Source organism: Ambystoma mexicanum, chromosome 4q (assembly GCF_040938575.1).
Source record: "Ambystoma mexicanum isolate Mex_15411 chromosome 4q, UKY_AmexF1_1, whole genome shotgun sequence".
Lineage (NCBI taxonomy): Eukaryota > Metazoa > Chordata > Amphibia > Caudata > Ambystomatidae > Ambystoma > Ambystoma mexicanum.
The window spans coordinates 247,506,258-247,524,506 of record NC_090928.1 but is presented as its reverse complement, the minus strand read 5'-3'; the positions used below and the strand labels follow the sequence as shown (position 1 = coordinate 247,524,506).

The 18,249-nt window shown below is 42.9% G+C and overlaps 1 protein-coding gene across 3 annotated transcripts in view; it reads left to right on the top strand.

The window, feature by feature from the left end:
- The window catches only part of GEMIN6 (gem nuclear organelle associated protein 6), a 299,912-nt gene that overhangs the window by 4,274 nt on the left and 277,389 nt on the right, over positions 1-18,249 (top strand). Inside the window, exon 2 of one of the 3 annotated variants that reach the window (XM_069607798.1) lies at positions 15,566-15,754. The exons of the other annotated variants lie outside the window; for them this stretch is intronic. The gene's annotated coding sequence lies outside the window, so the exon portion shown is untranslated. The remainder of the gene's footprint in view (positions 1-15,565; positions 15,755-18,249) is intronic. 3 annotated transcript variants of the gene reach the window in all.

Sequence of the window (18,249 nt, the reverse complement as noted above, 5' to 3'; positions counted from 1 at the left end):
GTAGTGGGCACATTTTGGTACGTTTTTTATAATATTTTTTTATTTTACTTTTTCAAGTGCAGGAACACAAATTGGCTTAATTTTTGAATTCAGTTTATTACAAACTTTTAAAAACAGAAAAAGAATCAAATGCAACAGAAAATAGAAGGAATCACATCTTCTTTCCAACTTAATTCATCACGCGCCATTTGCATTTCACAACTTTCCTTGGTTAACTATTCCTCATCTGACAAAGCAAATTAATTGTTCATCATCCAGTGAGATTGGTTAGCCAATAAATGATCAAAGTTTATACAACACATTAATAACTTTCATAGATCGATTGGTTGTAATACATGTCTCACATTGCCCAGAAAATGAATCGGGGCAAATGTCAGTTTGTTATTCACTCCTTCAAAGAGTGTCGCCCACCAGTCATCGCAACTCCACAATGATCTTTTTTCGATTTCGTTTCCAAAAGTTACGATCCTTTTTATCTTGTAGAACTGGACAAAATGCCACAAGATGTTTCAAAGTTTCTGTTGCATTTTTACATAACCTACAAGTTAGATCGTTGGTTGTCAGTTTATTCCTTTGTCTTAATACTACTTTTGTTTCAAATTGATATAGCCTGAACCTTAGAAAAATGTTACGGTAGATGCTATTCGGGAACTTTATTATGTAGCTTGATAAGATATTAAAGGCCTTGGCTTCAACCGGTACCAGTTCCATACATTTGTGGGTGGATCTTTGTTGACACGTTTCTAGCCAATCCCATTCCCACAGTTTATTTCTTAACTTTGTTCGGGTTACACCATAAGGTATCTTCATTCATGCTCAAAGTTTCAAGAATCGGCTTACAATTCATTGCCCAGAGGTTTTAGATTGATTGAACCATTGTGCCATTCGGGGTTTTTTATATTTTTATATTTTAAATTGGGGTGCTGTATTAGGATCCGTCATTTTACCATATAATGATAATGCATTCCATGTGATTTTTTTTGCTGAGATTGATATTAAGCCCTGCTCGTAGCAGATGCACGCCTTTGGAACTCCATTTCCCAAACATAACATTTTTGTCCAAAATAAATGTTTGCAGGTTTCCCATACCTTTTTATATGTACAGCCAAATGCAGTCTCAGCTCCATATATTAAAGTTGGTACGACCGTGAACTTGTAGAAATCTATCACCGGTTTCAAACAAAATTTACCATATTTTTTGTTAATAAACAATCCTTGCGCCATCAGCTGTTTGCTTTTTGCCTTTACTGCTTTTGTCATTGGATCATTGTTGATGCTTGCACTTATTATCGCTCCCAGATATCTTATTTGATTTGTTCTTTTTAGGATGTCTGGTCCAATCTTCCATTGAAAATTCAGCTTCCGGTTTCTCTTTTGACCATGCAGAATTTTCAGTTCAATTCTCTCTGTGTTCGTACTATTAATTATCATACCGTCTCTTCAATGTATGAATGGAGAGCTGTTAATTTCCTTTTGTAAGCCGAACTCGGTTAGATCTAGTAGAACAATGTCATCTGCATAGAGCATCCACTCAATTTTGTTGGTTGATTTTTGGGGGAAAAGACCTTATATCCTCAAACACGGTACCCACACCTGCAATAAAAAAATTGAAGAGGACGGCTCCAAGTGGGCAGCCCTGTTTCATACCGTGTTCTGTTTTTATTGAACTTCACAGTGTCCCCTTGCCGTCGAGCCGAATTCTTATATTGGTATTCTTATACAATTGTTTAATCGCACGAATAAGACCATCTGGGCAATTTTTCTTTTTCAGTTTGTTCCATAACAGATTGTGATCCACTGCATCAAACACATGTGCGAGATCAACCAATGCAGCAAAGATGGTTTTGTTCTTGACAGCCTCCATTTTCAAACAATTAATCATGAATAAATTTAGATTACATCCGACACCTCTGATGAAACTTGATTGTCTTATATCAAATTCACCCGAATTTTTGATCCATTCTGTCTGCTGTTGCGAAGATCTTGCCCACAACATCTAGGAGTGTGATTGGCCTATAATTTTTAGGTTCCGTTCGAATCCCCTTTTTAAAAATCGGAACAATTATAGCGCTCTTCCAAGATGTTGGTATTTGTTTTCGTTGTATAACAATGTTAAAGACCACTTCACAAAAGTCTGGCCACTCCTCTGGATGCAACTTCAACAGGAAATTTGTTAAACCATCTGGACCACAAGCCCTTGAAGAGCTCAATCTTTTGATGTTATCCAAGATATCAGATCTGTCGATGGCTAAATTCCAAGGTAAGTTCTCATCAAAAAGGATGAGCACTTACCTTTCATGAACCTGCAAATATGATATCATTCCAGCTAGTCAACTAGACACAAAGACATAGTCCAAGACTGAGTTCTGGTTGTTCCTTCTCCACGTGGATTTCGCGGGTATGTCGCCAGATGTAAATCCATTCATCTCTGGAATTCTCTCATATTTAGTTCATCCTGAATATGACATGCAAGTTTAGCTTTCTTTGAATGTCGTTCGGTTTTTCCAGAGTCAATAAATTAATCAAGTAATGCTACTAGATCCAAATTCCAATCTCTGCAAAGAAGAATGTTAGGCATTTCTGCCACAGACATTATCTCATCAAGTTCATTACATAACTTATCTGCGAATTTCATGGTCCTAGTTGAGGTAGGTTGCCAGTAGATGTTAATTAAGTAGACTCTTCGATTGACTGGATTAAAGGGGCAGATGCCCCAATTATGGTTATCTGGATGTAAGACGACTTATTATAGGACTCTGTTATCCTGTATCCAGATCTTCTGTGGATTAAAGTTAGCAAGCCCGCCATCGGTCTCTCCTTTTGATTTCTGATTGCTGGATTCATGGCCATTTCATTCCCCTCAACCACAGGTATTTGAGAGAGCCACGTCTCTTGCAAACAGAGTATGTCCATTTCCGTGATTTCCCGTGGTTGATTTGTAAACAAATGAGAGAAACCTCTTGTGTTCCAAGATCCAAATTTTAAAACTTCCCTCCTTTGCTGCTTTGAACATTAACTAGAGCTATTTAAGGCACAAGCAAGCCAGCTCCAATTGTTTAGATGACCATTTGGGTCCTCTTTTTCTGATGATCCTGATCTTGCTATCCAGTTCTTCCAGGGGAATTGTGATTTTTAATTTGTCTCAAATTAGTCAACATTTTTTTCAGATAACACATCACTGTTCTCCAGTTGCCAGGATACTCATTTCTTTGTATCTACTTGTGTGTGTGATGTTTTCACTTCCCTTTTCTATTGTATTGTGGGTTCGGTTTTCACTTCTTTGATTAGGAGCATAATCAATCGACTGCAAAGTGTCTGTGGGATCCGGCTTCCGATTTATTTTTGTTAGATTGAATCCCAGACTCAACAGTGCAGCCTCACCCTTCATAATTTGATCTTTTTTATAATTAGAATGGATGTGAAGGATTACACGATCCGTCTGTGTTTCATTTGCAAATTCGACTGTTGTAATGCCGATCGCTGTGATTGGATCCAACTCTGGAAAATGACTGAATAAACTAATTGTTATTCCTGTTTAATATTAGTCCATCCTTCCTGGTTTGAATCCTTTCCAATGCAATATAGTAATTTGATTTAGTTTTTTTAATGATGTCCTTTTCTGAGTTTTTTTAGATGACTTACTTGATTTGAGGATGTCCTCCAATTTTCACTATCAGACTTACTAGAATCTTTTCGTTCACCCGATTTGATGGCTTGATTTAACAGCAACTGTGATATCACTCTAGAAGAAACAAGTTCTTCTTTCGAAACCTTTTTTGATGTAAACACGTTGTCAGACTGGCGCCTTCACCTTCGATAATTTTCCCAATACATTTAATCTTCTTTCCTCCAATGTGAAACATTTTTGAGGATTCTTATGTGAGGGAAGATTCCCATCAGTTGATTTTACTATTCTATTTGACAAATCCATCAACTCTACTGTTCTTACTTTACGTCCCTACTTTTGAATTCCAGAATCTGTTTCAATTAATAAATCCGCTTCTGCTTTACTCGTTGGCTCAGCAGAGTACAGCGGTGCATCATTTTCATCTTCTAGCAATTCCTCACTTCTACTCAGTTCTTCGTCACTTATTTCATATGTTGAAAGATTCATTAAGTCTTCTGTCAGAGCATCAGGGCTCATCTTGGTAGATATAGCTGGTCTTTCATTTCCAGTTATTTCTGATGTTTATCTTTTTCCACTGATGACCTCAGTTCTATTTGACGGTATAACGGTGAGATTTAGAGATTTTAAATTCCTCGGGAATTTTCTAGAGCCATTTCCATTCATATTTTTGTGACATGGACATGTCATGTTTTTTGTTTTCTTGTTACACTTCCCTTTTCTCTGTTAGTATTCAATGGCGGCTGCTTTTTCTTTTTTTAACACAGATTGGATAACTTTCAATTAGTTTAATAGGCTCCACATTCAAGATCTCATGATGTACCACAGTTAAGGGTTTCTTGGATGTAGAAGGTGCAGATTCCGGGCACATCAGTTCAACGTCTTCAGAAAGCACTCCAGAATCTGGTCTTGATAATTTTACAAACTCCTTTTCACCTACAGGTCCTGCTCTGTTCTCTTGAGTCGACTTATCACAATCGTTTAGTTTATCAGTTGTTACTCGTCGCTTATCTGACGATAGAAGAGTCAAGTTGATTGGCTCATTTTCCGAGCTGATCCTTTGCAATACTATTTGACATTCCGGAGAATCAGATATTGCCACCAAATTATTACTCTACACATCTGCAACCAACATGGGATTACCCACTTTATCGATTATAATTTTTTCTTGTGGCTGTTGGCAATTACACATTTTCAGAGGCATTGGATTTAATCTCATACAGTCGTTTACTAGGGAAGACATTCCACCATCAACATTGATCTGCAGAGCCTTTTTCAAAATTGATAGTGCTTCCCGCGCCACCTCAGCTAGTAGTCTTTTGTCTTCCGACGAGTTTCGTAGGTGTTCTCTTAATAGAGCATTTGAAGATTCCAATGATAGCAGATCCTTATGAGACTGGAACTTCATTTCACGCATTTCCAAGTCAATAGTTGCCATTTTGGTGTTTAGCATTGCTAAAAGGGTGTTCTGATCTCTATAACTTTCTTCAAATTGCTCATACATTTTGTAAAAAGGGGCTGTAGCTATTGTTACTTCAAGTGAAATTTTGGGTACTAGGTCCGCACAGAGTTGTTCCCTCAAGGCATTAGTTGAGCAATTTAACTGATTTAGCTTCAGCGGTTTTTGATGCGTCCCTCTCCTGACTTTAGAAAACTGTCTTTCAACAAAGGAAGAGTCAGAGGAGGAAGGGTCAGAATTCTCATCGGAGGATGATCCACAGTCCTCATTATCACGTTGATGTTTTTCATTAGCGCTTGCAGGCTTTTCTTTTGCCCCTTTTAGCTCGTTATAACTCGCTACAAGCAGCCTTTTCTGTGAACTTGAAATGTAACTGTGCGGGCTCACTTCCACTTGCCTCCTTTTTACTATTCCTGATATGCAATTTGGCATTAAATGTGAAGGACCTTAACTAGGTGACTGATGAACTTTGTCTCCATTTATTGTTGAGGTGGATACATTATAGTTTCCACTCACTATATTTGGGTTTCTAGCCACTCTCTGTCTGTAATGTTAAGTGTCGACAGATCTAGCAGCAGTTGATCAGCTACTGCCAGTGAGGATCTTTTATTTTCATGAATCACAACTTCAGCTAATATTCCCGGAGACACTGCATCATTTAAAGGGCAGAATCTATCATTTATCTCGTGTGTACAACCATCAGCTGAGGGTATGTCTCCTTCAACTATATTGACACCCTTATCAGGTTGGTTTCCACCTGGATTGCATGTATTACCAAACCCCCACTTTTGCTTTATTTTGTTGATACTCTCTGGTCTTGAACCAGAGGCACTGTCAAACACATGCTCTACACACATTGCCTCGCAAGCATTGGATGTGCCCGTGAGCGACTTTAAGTCGCATCTATCAGAATCGGGGGTAGAGGTTTCATCTGCCCTTTTCAGACCAACCCCTTGCTTCACCTGTTCAAGTGAGTTTTCCCACCTGCCAGGGCTGCCAGTCATAGATGAATCACGAGAGGGGACAATACTCGTGCACGCTCTTTGATCCATGTTAAGGACCCAACTTGAATTGGGTCGATCGTCCACGGGATGTACACTCACAATGTTTATCAGATCAACCGAAATACAATCTTCCGCAGTGACGATTACAGGAGTGTCCATCGAGACGACGCCACCCCTCAGCACGGCCCCGCCGGAGGACGACGCCACTCCTCCACCAGGCAGGGAAGGTCGCAGTCAGCTCCACCCACAAGCAGGCGGACCCATCGCGGGAGCCCCCACTCTCTCCCGCACACAGAAGCGACGCGGGCGAGGCCCCAGCAAGCTCTGCCGCCCCCGCCACAGCAGACATATCAGCCACGAGTATGACAGGTAAGAAGATATCAGCAAGGTTGGTGTTTGCATTATTAGATAGGGTTAACTCTGGTTTATCATTGAGCCGGCAAGTGCTCTCGTTCGTGTTAACAGTCTCATTAGCATTTGTAAACAAGTGGCAAGTACGCTGTGTCCGCTCTGTCGGAAGAGACCGGGGGGGGGGGGGTTCCCTGGTGGACGGAAGTTTGCACCCTTCATGCTCCAACGCAGAATTACAATGTCTATTATACTGCCGAGTCTGTTGGTACCCGATGGGAACCGACGTTTTTACGGACCTCACCAGTACATTAGCACTGATGCTCACAGCATTCCCAGTACTGTTTGCGCTCATGGCCACATTGCCCACCATTGAAATGTAAAGCGACTGAATGTGATAATCGAGGCAGAATACTATGCCTTACCTTTCCCTTTGGCCTCTCACCACGAACACCACCAACACACTCTGCATACTCCGCGATGCTCCGCGTCTGGGTGCAGTGTTTTATTGGAAACTCTGCCTTACTTCTGATGAAAGTGGTAGACAGACTGTGTAGCTGCAGCTCCTCTAGAACAGGCAGGTTACTACACGACCACCAACACACACTGCACACTCTGCTTAATCATCCCATCTTGGACAGCAAAGTCCCCAGCAGCAATGGCACCATAAAAAAAATCCTGACATCTGTATTAGGATTTTCCGACAGTAAGAATGTCTTTTTTTTATTTTTTAAAACAACTGTATTTTGCTGTGAGTGATGGTGGGGTAATTGTAAAGGTATAGTAGGAGTCACAAAAGGGGATTTCAAACCTATTTTTGAGGCTGTTCCTTTCTCATGTACAGTTTGGGGTGGTACTGCAAGTTCACGTTGTAAAGACTGGTAGGGAGTGTCTGTACTTCCGCTCTCTATATGGTAGAGGAGAGGCACAGCGGACCTCAGCAAAGATTCTCTACAAGGTAGCAATGGACGAGCGATCAAGGCCTAGCTTCTCAGGAGGTGATGCAGGCTGGTTCTTAAGTACAGTGTCCCCGAACCCCCACAAAGGAATGTCCACACACTGTATTACTGAAAACACAGTCTTTATATAATTAATATTCAAAAGTAGGTACACGATCACAATAACGCACTTTGTACTTGGAAGTCAATAATGATAAATATATACACATCTAGAGTGGTACCACTAATGTTACCCAATCTCATTAAAGTGCATCAACTGTACGGTTAAAATGTCACACAGATTAATGACGAGAAAACCAGCAATAGAGATAGGCAGGAACGTAAGATGGTTGAAACAATAGGCAGAATACTGGCCCCGCACCCTAGACACAGTTCTGTGTGGAGATCTTCCCCCCCCCCCCCCACCTGGGCAACCTGTAAATAAAGATATATCGCACAAGCCCAGTCCATATGTTCAATAGTCTCACTTCTTCCTATTAAGGTTTTACCCCCCCAATGTACCTGGTGGAGTAGAGTTCTCTGACGATGCGTTGGCCGATCCTTCTTGAGTGCCTCCCTTTAAAGCAGGAGCCACGGATTGTCGAGAGGCGCGGGGAACTTGGCGTTCGGTGTCGGGGAATCGACGGCCCTTCTTGAGTGCCCTCCCTTTAAGGCAGGAGTCACAGGTCGTCGAACGTCCGACAGTGAACAGGTTGAAGTACGGCAGTGAAGTGGCAGCTTCGTTCCTAGCGGTGCTCGTCGACGACGGAGTGTTGGCGTCCTGCAAGGAAGAGGCGTGCGGGGCACCTCGGTGACGATAGTTCTGGACCGCAAAGAGATGAGGAAGAACTGTGGTCCAGCAAGGGCGTCGAGTCGTCGGCATCTCTGTGGTCTTTGGGTGGCGGGAAACCCACCGGTGGATGCTCCTTGGCGCGTCGACGGTCGGGCCTTCTCCAGTTGGGGACAAGCGGGTGACGATGCAGACGAGAGCGTCCGATGATCAATGGAAGTTCTTAGGCAAACGGGAGCACGGTGGCTCCGGTCGGCGACGGCGGTCATCGACAGTGGCGGACAACAGTCCGAGTGCTTCTCCTTGGAGTTCCGCAGCAGTCCCCGTATCGGGTCGGCAGCCTGTCGAAGGTCTGTCTACCAGGGAGCGTTGGCAAAGATCAGCTGTGCACAATGGTCCCTCGTAGCTCAGGAAGAGGGCGTTTTACCAGGTCCTCTCTGGGTCAGTCCTTGGAAACACAGCAGCTTTCAAATTGTGAAGGAGAGTAACAGCAATTCTTCTCGTCCAGCAGGGCTTCAAGGTCAAGCGTCAGTTAATCCAGTTACTCGTCGTAGTGGACTTCAGCTTCCGAACATGATTCCTAGCAGTGAGAGGTCCTCAGATATACTGTTGATCTCCCATTCATTCCGCTCGGTCACACTCAAGCATCCAATCACGACTGCGGGCATTCATGCAGGCAGGCAGCCAATCAGGCACACGAGGTATTCAGGCCATTCACTTCTCTCCAGACACTCACAAGAAGTTATGTGTATTGGGACAAGTACCGAGCCATTCAACACTCCAAGCTGCATTCATACCGGTTTCGGGCAGGGCTGTCTCAGTCATTGTGTCAAACGCCAGATACTGGACATCCACAACACAGAATGCATATTCGTCACACACTCTATTCACCCAGGTCCCACAGGAGGTACCCACAACATACATCACCGTGAAGGCTCCAGCTAGTCTGGCCGGGCCTTCACAACAACACCATATATGGCATTTCCACCCAACAGCCAGTCAGGGGGAAGGGGCAGAGTCAGGGCTTCCCAGGACTTTGGGAAAACAATGGAGGATACTCCGCGCACCTGTCAAATTCAGCATGGAGCTGCCACCAGCCCATACCCTGCTCTGTGGGCCACCCACAGGTGCCCAAAAACATACACTAGGGGCACAGGGTTGTACCCCCACCCATGGGTACCATAAGGGTATCCCACGGGTCCATTCACCAAACTGAAAGAAAGAGCTGCACCGCCAGGAGTCCCACATGAACTCCTGCGCGGAAAACACAACAGAACACATGATAAAAAGCAGTAAAGGACAAGGATACGGAGGCCCTCTCCCTCCGATGTGTTTCCACCATCACACACGTCTCATGTGGGAGTTGCATTTACAGTGCACTGTGTGTACTCTCCTGGATTCCCAGCGTTACGTCCTGCTTACTAGCTGATGCCTAACACCCAAGAGCTGGTTTTAACCCCTTTTCATTTTTGAAGTCTCAGGTAGACCCATGTGTCCTTGATTAACTGTTTTCATTGCAGCAGCATCGCTCCAAGCGTAGGTGTGACAACCTAACTACCTGTGTCCCAGCAAGAAAAATCCAGTGAAGCACTGGACCCAGTCATGCAGGCAAGTAAGGATTTCTTCTCCCTATGTAATATTGGTTGAGTAGAAGTGCTGAAGATTTATATCGGCCCTGTGCAATGTGCATCAGGTGTAGTTTTCCCTGCCCTGTGGCCTACTCCAGGACCACACTTCAACAAAAAATTCGAGCTAGAACTTCACAATCTGAACAGGGAGTCTTCTGCGACTTGTATCAATGTGGTGTTTTTTAAAATCCAAGCAGCATTTATGACCTCTTGCTGCTGAGTTTGTTTTTCCCCCAAGCTGTTTACATGGTTTTGTTTTTCACCCCCCAGCCTTTTCATGTGGTTAGTTTTAAATCTTATGTGTTTTGTCAATGTAAATCTTTTAAAGCCTTTTTAATTTTTGAAAACTTAAAATGGTTTAAAAAAAATAAAGTGACATAAATTAACGTGGGGGGTTTGCAATGTTTTCAGAGGCGGGCTTCTTTTTTAGATGATTATTGGTACTAAGTGAAGAAAATATCTTTTTCACTGTACCATGGTGGGGGGGGGTCGATTTAGAAAGACCGCTCTGTGACCGCTCAGAGTGGTCTTTCTAAATCGAACGATCATACTTGTTAAACCCCTATCACACATGAGTGCGTGCAGGGGCTGACAGGCGGTGTGAGACCCAGCAGAGTTATCACAGGAGGCAGAGGTGTGTTTTGGACTGTGTGCGCATGTGGGCAAGATGCGTGTGTTGGGGGAGGGAAATTGGGGGTTCGGGGGTCCCCCCTTGATTGACTAGTAATGAGCGGGTGGGGAAGAAGGGGGCAATATGTGAATTCCGCACTTTAAAGTCAATACAAAAACGGCTGGGGAAAAATCAGTCTTTTTTGTGTTCAGGCTTTAAAATGCAGAAATAAACACATAGAACTGGATAGTTTCCTAGTGCCCAAAGATGGGATGAATCTCAAACGAAAAGTGGAAGGAGAGGTGAAAACTGACACGAGAAATGCAAAAAACACGGAAATGTGTCTATTTTGTGTTTGGGTTCACATGGCTCACAGTTGCTGACAAGTTAAGCTGCAGTGTGTGGTTTGTGGCGCTATGTTAGCAAGCCTGAAGCCAACACTTTAGGCGTATTGGAAACAAAACCTTAGCAAAAAAGACCATGGATTTGTTTGTACGGCAGCTACAAGGCATACACAAGCAAAAGACACTGTTAAAACGTGGCCTCAGTACCTACAAATGCTTTGGGAGCTTCTTACCACATTATCTGGGGGGGTGGAAAGCCCTTTACAGATGCTGAGAGTAATTCTGCCAACAATTCTCACTGTCAACCGGGTAATGCTTAGTGACGGTGCAGCAGAGAAATGCAAAAGTATCTTTGTCCGACGCCACAATTTTCCGTCGCATCACTGACCTGTCCTCTTCTATCAGTACAGAATTGATATCGTGCTTGAAATATTGGAGAAATATTTTGTAAACCAATTCAGAGCAGAGCAACTGCATCTAGTCATTGACAGTAACTACTTCCTAAATTCCCACTGCCTAAAGTGGGAGGAGTGTGTTGGTATTTGCTTGGATGGTGCTCCTTCAATGTCTGTTGCTAGAACTGGGTTAAAAGCAAAAGTGTTGATAGTAGCTCCACATATATTGTGGACACACACTGCGTGATCCCCGGGAAGCTTTACCTGTGCGCAATATGGGGAATGGACTCTGAGAGGTGCTGACTTTTTTGTAAAGATTATCCATTGTATTAAGATGCACCACACAAGAGCCCATCTGTGTGCCACATTATGTGCAGAAATGGGAGCTGAACATGATGCTTTGTTTCACACAGAGGTCAGGTTGCTCTCCAGGGGGAAAGGTTTTATATTGTGTTTAGGAACTCTGGAACAAAGTGAGATGCTTTCTCCTGGGTTTAGACAAGACAAAAGAAGAGCCTCTGTGTGATTCACACTGGCTTGTACTGTTAGCTTGCTATGGGGACCTCTTTGAAAAGCTACATTTTTGTAAACCTCTTCCCTTCAAGGCACAGAAAAGAAACCACATCATTGGCTATGAACGCAAAAATGTCAGCATTTAAGAAGAAGTTGGAGCTTTGGAGGAGGAGGGTTAATGTCTGCGTTCCGATGTGTTTCATTATTAGCAGATGCTCTCGAGGAGGTGGAGTATGATCTTTTCATGTGTTGCTGAACTAATTGGAAACCTTCTCAGAACCACTCTCAAAAGTACTTTCCAGAGTACAATTGTAGCATCAATGACTGAGTGGTCAGCCTTTCCTATCGACGTAGGGGCCAGCACACCTCCAGGAGGAACTAATGGAACTTCAAAGTGACCACCTACTGGAGAGTCAATTCAAAAAATTGTCCTTGGGTGGATTTTGGCAAAATGCTGTTTCCTCCTTTTATCCAAATGCAGTCCATGTACTGTTAACTTTCAGCACCTCGTACCTTTTGCAAGATTGGATTTTCAACTTTGCAACCCTAAAAAATATTATTGCAAAAATGAAACCCAATAGTGATGGCTGGCTGCTGAAAGGCAGGCCCACCCTTCACACTAGCTCTCCAGTATGCCACTGTCCAACTTGCAAGTGACTGCATTGATAGTAATCAAGTTTTTGTACTTAAGTATGTCCTACGTTACTCTTTGAAATAAATATCCAACGCTACTTTTAGTCATGTCCCCTGTAGCAAAAAAGTCTGACTGCTGCATTTACAAATATTTGCCCTCTAATTTGAGTTATTGCAAGCAATGATTTTGAAAGAATGTTTTTTGTCACCCGCACCTCCATTCGACACCAGATAAACATTTTGGAGTCCATGTGGATGGAGGGGCCCAAGCCAGGTACCTTTTTCTTGGGGAGGGCTTGGGGGTCAAACAAGTTTGAAGACCACAAGACCACTGCCCATAGAGTGACTATGTTGTTATCAAGAAAATGTTTAAAAAAAATAAAATAAAAAAAGGCAAAAAACCTAATTGATATATTTTAACATATATTTTGATTGGTAGTTTAGATGAGCACTTATCCTGCCTGGTGCCTAGGGGACAGTGCACGTGTGGGCCTAAACGGCAGAAGCTTAATGTACTAAACAAACCTTTGCAAAATCCTTGGTTGCTTTAAAGTGGTCCGTTATCCACGTGCTTGCTGTGCCCTTGTGTGCAACGTTGCAATGCGTCCGGTAAGGTGCATATACAACTCGTACACATGACCGCACCTTCAGTGGGTAGGAGCGAAATCATTCTGGTGCTTTACTGGGAAGGAAAGAGTTGCACAGACCCAGCGATACTCAAGATTTGACTCTTGTTGTCTGCTTAAGAGCATTACAGTGTTGCATAGCCCCTGTGAGAATGTTTCTCTTGTATATAGAGGGCACAATGCTTGTAATTTTCAATAAGTTACCCAGACTGCTACATGCCAGTGCAGAGACACCCGCTGGCATAGATTTCCCTGGTGTGGGGATTGTTGATGTGTGGCTTGTGCGTAGTGTGTATGACTTTCGCAGCATCTTTAATATTGCCTAATTCTGAAGCAGGGTGCCGAGTGGCAACATTTTGTTTGGCTAGCATGAAGGCTGGCTAGGTTTTGTAAGTGTGTGGCAGACTGAGCCGCTGTTTGGTACAGGGTGTGCTGCACACACCGCCAGGTGTAGTCTCAGGCTGTGGATGGTTGAAACGATCTGATGAATGAGTTCTTTGATTCCTGCGTTCCGCCTTCTGGTGGCACCTGGTGCTTTGGGCTTAGATTTGCTGTTGTGATTCGGCGCACAGAGAATGGTTGCAGATATTGGCCATCCAAGCTCTCATGAAGAATGGAGAGAAAAAGACTCCTCCAACCAACAGTGGACAGATGCCCCCCATCTATTTATTTCTCTTAGCAATGCTTGCAACCTGATCATTGCTTTCACTTAAGCCATTTAACACCTCAAAAAGTGGCATCCATTAATTGTCCAGCAACTGAATTTGCATCAAAGGAGAGTTTCAACGCTCCCCTCCCCCCGTTTCAAGCTGGGGAACATTGTTGAGATTTGTGTAATGTGGAAAGTGTACAGGGCAGGTACTCTGTGAAGTTCAATGTCAAAGCACCCCTATAGAGGTTCTGTAAAGCTGCCCCCCCATAAAAAGCGAACTGTCTGGCATTTAAAGACTCATTTTATATTGTAATGCTTTTGAATATTATTTTTTCACTGCTGGAAGTTACGGATGCTATACCCGCGAGGCAGAACTTTTTACGCCATTTATTTTAAAGGGCACATAGATGGCTTGTTCACCCCCGTTTTCCATTGCCTTTTCGGTTCACAGTAGGGATAGTTGTGCCAGCCTTTATGCACAGGGGACCTTGTTCTAATTCCCCTCATGACTCGTGCTCTACTCATCTACATTTAGTTTGTTCAACACTTTAATCGCTACATGATTTAATATACACAAATGTAAGTTTCAGGGACTCTGGATTACTGGATGTTCTAGTTATACCTATGTCACATTCTCTATATAGGTTGATGAGGTTCCCGGAGGGATTTTATTGCCCCTTCAATGCGGTTTGTTTCTTTTCCAACCACTTGACCTCAGCAGTTAATTGAAGATAGTTTGCCTGTAAACTTTATTGAATGCTTGCTAGGGATAGTGATCCCTGTCATTAATTTTGAAAATATCTCTTTTGATCATTGTTTATGATGATCTGGGGTGAATGCTTTTTATGGTTTTTCTTTTTATCTAATGATGGGACCAGTTCATTCTCGTTAGATGATGTTGAGCTATTTTCTTGCTTGCCTGGATTTTTCAGCAGCCTTGTGTATCGGGACTGGCGCGGTAGCGGGAATTTTCTGACCTGGGCGTGAAAGGAGTGCTATGAATTGCTTTGCTAACTGAAAGTGGGAGGCCACTTTATTCCCTTAAGGCTCTGCCATAAGACGCCCTAGCTGTTCAGCATACAGACACCCCCTTTTCATGGGCGGGGCGACTCCTTCCCAGTTCCACACAATGACTGTTGTACGGATCAGGCTGATTGCTTTCAAACCGTTGCCAAGTAGGGGATAAATGCTCCTACTGGCTGCCCCTCTCTGGCTTTAATGCTGTTGCTGCTCCAATGCCCCCACAATGTTCCACACAAATAGTCCATGCCTTCCTCAGATAGGTGCACCCGACCCTCTACGTAATAGGTTATCTACATGTATCCATCCGTGGTGCATGTGTGAGAAACCATTCCTCTGCAAAGTTTACCCATGGCTTGGTATACTTTTTTGCAGGATTTTTCCACTGCTATGAGCGCTGCACTATTTCAGCTGTAGTGCATAATTTATTGTACATTAGCAATGCTTATTGGGGGGGGGGGGGACTTGTGACCCTTCTGGAGGATAGTGCCTGGCTCATATTAGCAAAGACGTTCCTGCTAAGGTGTAATACTTACTTTTTTGTTCCCCCAGTAAAGATCACTTTGGTCATGGGTTCTGTCACTGCATTCCCTCCTATTTCCTGTACATGTTGCTGTCTGCAAGGTGGGGCTCTCTATGGTTGATATTTACATTTAAGAAATAAACGTGTTTGTCTTTTAAAGGAGACGCACAAAATGACTGCAGCATTTTAGGTGCAAGAGCTCTGCAGTTAAGAACGTATTGCCTCGCCAGAACATACACCTCTAAATTTGTGAACAGATGCAACTAGTTAAAGCCACAATGGGTGGAAGTCTTGGAGGAAGTTAACCAAGCACCAAGAGATGCTTCACTCATAAATCGGGACACATCAGGCAGGAACATCCATAGCAAGCCCACTATAAATTAATGGTTTTGGGTACAGACCTGGTTCACAAATACTTGGTACATACTAAATTTACATATTTTATTTCTTCTTTTAGACAATAACTCAAATCATCATGGCACTCTTTGATTCAGACAATTCTCTGTGCATTTTGAAAGAATGGGGAATTTCAGCCTTTGCAATTCCTGGTGAAGTTAATTGGAAATTGCTGATAGAGGGTATCGATGAAAGTAGAAGAGAAATACGTGAAGAAAAGGATTTCAAGGAGGCATGCTTTTCTAGTTAGGTAAGCAATGTGTTTTTCTTTTTTTTTCCCATCTATTTGATGTTTGGGGGAGGAGGGTACATCTGACGTCCCTACGTGGAGTCGTTCCCCTTTTTCACACATACAGATGAATGCTACACAATGCCCACCTCATTTACAGCATCTCTTTCCTCTAGAGTAACTATAGATGGTCTACTGATTTCTCTTATGTTAGTGGCAAAGCGCTATGGGTTGAGCGCCCTCGGGGACTGTAGTCCAGGTCCGATAATGTTTGCAGCTAGGACAGAGAATTGATTGCCATTGGCGAATCACACTCTACCTCCTTAAAGCTAGGTATACAGTCTTTTACAATGAAAGTAAAACAATATTAGGGTATTCATCTGTAGGAGAATGTATCCCCATAAAGTCAGCCGACACATGTTTTGACCTTAGCCGTCTTCAAGGCCTTGAAACTTAACACTTGGTATGATGACTAGGTTTGGAAGTTGATTGTGAAAATATCTTGAAACAATTTTCTGATAGTACTTGATGATTAAAGGGTTGAGTCCCGAGAGACCTGTCAATGGCTGGCACGTTGTGCTAAAAGTCTTTAGTGGTGCTTGGACATCCTGGAATGGTTCCCCGAATCGAAATTCCGAAACTGTCTTTTTAGCTTAAAAAAAAATAATAATAAATAAATAAAATAAACACCTTAGATGCAATCCTGAAAATGTAGTCCACGGGTTGGGGAACTAATCTAGGATGTCCAAGGTAGAGCGCGATTCGCAAATACCAATCCGTTTTCTGTCCTATTCATTCAAGGTCTTTATGCGTAGACCTTGTGGAATTGGTGATGCAGTTCGCCACTATTTATTATAGTGGTCACGGCGCACTCTTAATGGTATGTACCACATTGTTATGCGTGCAGCTACACTGAGTTGTGGGTAGCTGCATGGGGAGGGAGGGAAAGCGCCAAGGAGAGCAAGAATAAGCAAAACTCCAAGGGGGCGGATAGGGTCACGCTTAAGGGGAGTCACCCCAGTGTACAGCTCAGGCAAAATGTTTGTTGTATTGGTAGTCGCATTATGAAGTTTCAACTTGCCTTTTTAATCCCCGCAGCCAAGAAACAGTATTAAGACACAGGAAACATTTGATGAAATAACGAAAAGCTATAATTGAGGCATTAAAAAGAAAGGTAGATGAGAAAAAGCAGCTACTGGTGGAATCTGGAAAAAGAAGATGCAGTGGAAAAAAAGAGAATTATCTTGTAAAAGCTGAATGGTGAAAACGGACTATTCCAAAATGTATTAATGGCTGTTCACAAAAGCTGGAATTTCTTTTTGGCAGGGATAGCTAGTGTTCTTCATTCCTTCCTCAGAACCTGCCTATTATTTCACCTGGACAATTGATAGACACAGCATTAAGTTGGCAGATGCCTGTGCAATGTTGCAGTTCGCAGAGATGTAGCTGTGCAACAACTGCAAAATATTGGACTATAAAGTAACCCGTCAATTGTCTGGTACAAATGTTTTGTCGGACAGATCTAATTTGACAAGCTCAACTCTATCACCACGTCTTAAGTGTCTTCTTGTTACAGTATGACGGTCATGACTGTTTGGACCATGAAGTGACACCTACACGTTACCACACACCTGTGCAATCTTTCAGATTACGGTTTAAAAAAAAAATGATGGAATTGGAACTTCCCCCACAACCGAGTTTGGTTGCTACGTCAGCAACTGCTACTAGTAGCTCACATACTGCTCTGTGAAACTGAAGATGCAAGTGATCTTGTGTGTACAACTATTATAGTTGATCTGGTGAATTTGTAGGTTGGTGCCAACTTGTAAATGGTACATGTTTTTGTGCTTTTGGATTTCTGTTGGGGGTCAGCTAATGTTTTCTTGGGTGTGGTGAATGGTCGAACTAATTGCTAGCTGCTCATAGTGATATTGGGTGAGATCGACCGTCTTGTCATGCAGGTAGACGTTCTGTTTAGGTCACTGAAAGTGTTTATTTTAGCGCAGTGATTTGGGAGTGTATTGGGTGTGATGCCATGTTAGCTAGAGGTGAGAGATGAAATTGAGGAGTTTAGAGGTTGGTTTGTGACGTGGGGTGGATTTGTAGTTTTGTATACTAAATCAGCAAACCTTAGTTGATGACATTTGAGTGCTCTAGCAAAGATGGCAAGTAACGGCTGCAAATTCCATGTTTTCCAGTATACTATCCAGAAGTCTAACCCTATAGTAATACCACCCATCTTACACACAAGGAATCAAAACCCTTTTCCTAAATCGTTTGAAAGCAACATCCTCCTGAAGTTGTCTGCAATAATCGTTCACAATTTCATATCCATCCTAAAGTTGTCACAGGGTCATCCTGGAGTAATCCCCCACCTATCCTGAAGTTGTCTTGGGGTCATCCTGGAGTAATACAAGATCATCACTGGAAGTAATCAGAACTCCTCTTAGAGTAGTTTCTGTGATAACTCTAGAGTCCTCTCATTTGAATAGTTCAGCCTATACACATACTTAAGG